General features: G+C 41.9%; 1 long non-coding RNA gene across 1 annotated transcript; it reads right to left on the bottom strand.

Annotated features, from left to right (window-relative positions):
* Positions 1 to 510: 510 nt before the first annotated feature.
* Positions 511 to 4,190, bottom strand: LOC137443616 (uncharacterized). Its single transcript, XR_010987962.1, has 3 exons — positions 4,159 to 4,190; positions 1,591 to 1,866; positions 511 to 1,083 (listed from the first exon to the last, which is right to left on the bottom strand). It is a non-coding gene; the product is annotated as an uncharacterized lncRNA (long non-coding RNA).
* Between the last annotated feature and the right edge of the window lie 385 nt (positions 4,191 to 4,575).

Here is a 4,575-nt window from a genome sequence, read left to right as displayed (position 1 = left end):
CAGGTCTTTCCAGAATGACCTTTCCAAGATGTCATTTTTTTGTCACAGCAGAAGGGTTCTGTGGCCTCATCTTCCTTCTCCTGTCTACCTTCTCCATGAATAGACAAGATTCTGGCCCTAACATCTGGGAGATTTTCAGAGAAACATAATAGCTGACAATAAAATCTCTAGAAATTCAAGAAAAGATAAGAACTGTTGAAGGCATCTAGAAATATGTTTTGCAGCTATTGAGGCAGCCCTGATATCATGAAGACGATGGTCAGTATTGTGTTTGTGTTAGTGTCAGAAAATCTGGTAACACACATTACCATGGGTCAGTAGCAAGGCAGGGCTAACATTTCTGGAATCTCTTTTCTCCCAAGACTTGCAGTAGATTTGTGCCTCTATCAGTCCAATAAATCTAACCTTCAGGAAGAAAGTACCTCATAACAGAATAAGCTATACAAGAACACAATTTCTAGGCTTCGTATTAATAAAGAAAATGCTTATTTATTTTCCTATCCAGTGCCAATTTAAAACATAAGAAAAATAGAAGTAAACAGTTACAAAGTCGAAATCTGAGACCTGGGGCTCAGTAAATTTTGGAAGTATAAAGACAGGTTTGAGAGGAATACCCACAGAGTGCATATATTAGTTTTAATACATGCTTATGACCCTCACAAGTCTTACAGGAAAAAAGTGGGATAGCAGTTGCACTGCAATGCTAACAGCCTGTGACAGATTTTGTGATTAAAATATCATCTCTTTTACCAAACAGAAGTAGGATTTTTAGAGATTACATTCATCAGTTCCTCTGCAATACGCAGGCCAGTCTGTTTAGTTCACAACATACACACAGCTCTTATTGGCCTTCAACAAAGATCGAAATTGAAACAGCAAATTGTATCAGCAATTCCATGCACAGAATATGATTTACACAATAGCCTTTTCTTCTGGAATAGCTGTGTTCCAGTTGCTTCTCAGTTCCAACATTTACCTCTAAATACAAGTGACAAAAATAACTCTGCATTGCATGCCTGCCTCCACTTCACTGTCAAAAATATCTTGTTGGCAGTATCCTGTATTTAAAATGCGAGTCTTCATCTAGGAGAAAGAATTTTTATGTGTTGCACCACATATGGACAATGAGGAGCACATCAGACCAATATAAACACTGAGGTTACTTGACATTTCTTTTGTTTCATGCCTTCTGTGGAAAGTTTCAAATTTTGGTTATCCATAAGCTTGTATTTCATTACCATTTTCACTCACATCTGAGAGAAATTTATGCTAGAAGGAATTATGACAATAATTTAAATGGACATTTCTACGTAACAGCTAAGGTATTTTCACAAGTATTCCTGCAACAGGATTATCATTCTTCTGTGTTTGTCATCTCTGATGATTTTATCACAGCATTTGTGGATATACAGTGCTGTTTTTAAAAGAGTTCAGATTTAGAAAATAGAATAAACCAGGTTGGAAGAGACCTTCAGGATCCTCGTGCCCAACCTATCATCCAACCTAATCAACTAAACCATGCAACCACGCACCCTATCAAGTCTCCTCCTGAACACCTCCAGTGAATATTATGCACAAATTTCAACTTACTTAAACAAAAGATGTCAGAACTGGGTCCAGTCTTGTACAATCTCTTCAAAGGCCTGGATGAAGGGTGTCTTCATGACCATGCAAGAGTGATGGACAGTGACTTAGCCAGCAGCTCAGCACTTGTGGGTGCATCCCATCATGGTCCATGGATATGTGAGTATTCAGATTGTCAAGGTGTTTTCTAACCCAGTCCTACTTGAACAAGGGGAAGAATTCATACCTTCAGACTTTCTCTCTTACCTCCAAAGAGCTAAGGCCCAGCCTTAGATATAAACTCTGAAACAAAGAAGCAGTTGAACAGAAGCTCACACAGGATTTTGACTGGCATTCCTTTACCTTGATTTTGATCCACTGTGATGTTTAATCAATCATGATACAATTGAAAGAGACAAAACCCTAATTTTTTTAAAAGTGCCTTTCAGTAACAAAACCAATTTTCAGGTTGGATCATTTGTCAATAAATTTACCTACTCTTTCCTGTCTTTGATTTTTAGACCTTTACAATCTGAAGTTGATATCATTCAGACATTCAATATACTTATAATGTGAAACCTAGTTGCAAGTGCAGCTGCTTAAGACAGAAAATGAGAGTTGAAAAAGTGGTTCTTAGCCACATCTTCATAAGTAAACCCCAAAATGGAGACCCATTGAGGGTTAGGAGTAGAGAAAGAGGGTTGGAGCTGGGATTGTTTAGCCTGGAGAAGAGGAGGTTCAGGGGAGACCTCGTTGCTCTGTACAACTACCTGAAGTGAGGTTGTAGCCAGGTGGGGGTTGGTCTCTTCTCCCAGGAAACCAGCACTAGAACAAAAGGACACAGTCTCAAGCTGCACCAGAGGAGGTTTAGGCTGGATGTTAGGAGAAAAGTTCTTCACGGAGAGAGTCATTTGTCATTGGAATGTGCTGCCCAGGGAGGTGGTGGAGTCACCATCCCTGGAGGTGTTCAAGAGGGGATTGGATGTGGCACTTGGTGACATGGTCTAGTCATGAGGTCTCTGGTGACAGGTTGGACTTGATGATCTTTGAGGTCTCTTCCAACCTTGGTGATACTGTGAAAGCAGTTCTCTACATCTCTTCAAATTACTAGAAGGATACAAATTTCTGGACAGGACAGAGTTAAGCAGGAAAGCTAAAAGAAATATTAAGCATGATCCCTTTACATCATTTTAACTTCTCCATTCACACTGAATACAACCATGCAGTTCTGTCTTTTTCCATCAGTTTTCTAGGTGTTGTGGATAAAATTTGTTGGGATAGCTTGCCATAGAACAACTATTTATTTATGGGATAAAAAACAATGTAGAATAGAATAAACCAGGTTGGAAGAGACCTTCAAGATCATCACATCCAACCACCAACCACCCCATCAAGTCTCTTCCTAAACACATCCAGTGATGGCAACTCCACCACCTCCCCAGGCAGTCCATTCCAATGGCAAATCACTCTCTCTATGAAGACTTTCTTCCTCACCTCCAGCCTAAACCTCCCCTGGTGCAGCTTGATACTGTGTCCTCTTGTTCTGGTGTTGGTTGCCTAGAAGAGACCAGCCTCCACCTGTCTACAACCTCCCTTCAGGTAGTTGTAGATAGCAATGAGGTCTCCCCTGAACGTCCTCTTCACCTGGCTAAGCAACCCCAGCTGCCTCAGCTTGTCCTCACAGGGCTTGTGCTCCAAACCCCTCCCCAGCTTTGTTGCCCTTCTCTGGACAACAAGTCAACACCTTTCTTGAATTGAGGGGCCCAGAAATGTATTTTGCCTGATACTGGAATTCACAGCAGCTTCCGTTGCACTTACCAAACATTATATTGCATGCTTCTAAATGGTGCTATTATTTCTTGCTAATACATTTACCCATCAACTTTTGTCAAATGCTAAAATTGGGAAGTGTGGGTTTTTTTTTGCCATTGTGTTTGTTTTTACCACTATTCCCGATTAGTAAAAAGAATGAACATCCTTCATCTGATTCTGTTTAAGTATCTGACAGGTAATTCCAGCAACAAATCTGATAGGACAAGGTGCAACAAATGCATACTAGGACACAGAAGGTTTCACTTGAACTTAAGGATAAACACTTTTCTTTTGAGGGTGACAGAACTGAAACAGGCTACCCAGAAACATCACGGAGGCTCCTCTGGAGACTTTCAAAACCTGCCTAATGCATTCCTACACAACCAGATCTAGGCAAATTTGTTCTGGCAGAATTGGACTAGATAATGACTAGAGATCCCTTCTAACCCCTATCATTCTGTCCTTCTATGATTCTGCAATAAAAAAACTAATAATAAAAATCAACAACATAAATAAAGTAGAGAAATAAACCCTGAGAAAGACAAGTAACAGCTCCTGCTTCACCACCACCATTACTGCACCAACCCCAGAGCTGGGGGCAAGACTCTCAACCAGCCAAGACACCACACAGAGGAGTTCAGCCCCAGTAAGGTGGCCCAGCCAGCACCCGTGGATGATATTGGAGTAGTCATCAATCCTGACCCTAACAACCGGGGGGCCACCAGGCCCCCCGGCCTTTGTTGTCACCACCACCATCACCCGCTGTGCACCATAGGGACTCACCAGCGATGAGAGGAGGATCCTCAGCCCAGATGGGCTCAGCTTGGGGCTACTGCCTTTCCTAGGAGGGCTTAAAAAGGTGAGTGGGTGGGGAGGGCCATGTGGCCACACTTAGGGTGGGAGGAGACTCCACCAGAGCCCAGGTGCCTTGGGTTTCAGGGGAAAAAGAGGGAAAATGGGGCAGAAAAGGGGCAGAGTGTGAAACCAGTGCTAATATTCAAATATGAATTATTGACTTTTAGTGATTGCTAGGTGCTTAATATGGCTACTTTCAGGATGTTCCACTACTCTTGGACATTAGATAATTTATTGGCAAGGTGGTGGGGTCAAGGTCCCTGGAGATGTTTAAGAAAAGCCTGACTGAGTCACTTAGTGCTGCGGTCAGGTTGATTAGTTAGGGTTGGGTGATCGGTTGGACTT

Source organism: Melanerpes formicivorus, unplaced genomic scaffold (genome assembly GCF_026170545.1).
Source record: "Melanerpes formicivorus ecotype bairdi unplaced genomic scaffold, bMelFor1.0.p_v2 SCAF_1, whole genome shotgun sequence".
NCBI classification, from domain to species: Eukaryota; Metazoa; Chordata; class Aves; order Piciformes; family Picidae; genus Melanerpes; species Melanerpes formicivorus.
This window is presented reverse-complemented; position numbering and strand designations above follow the sequence as displayed.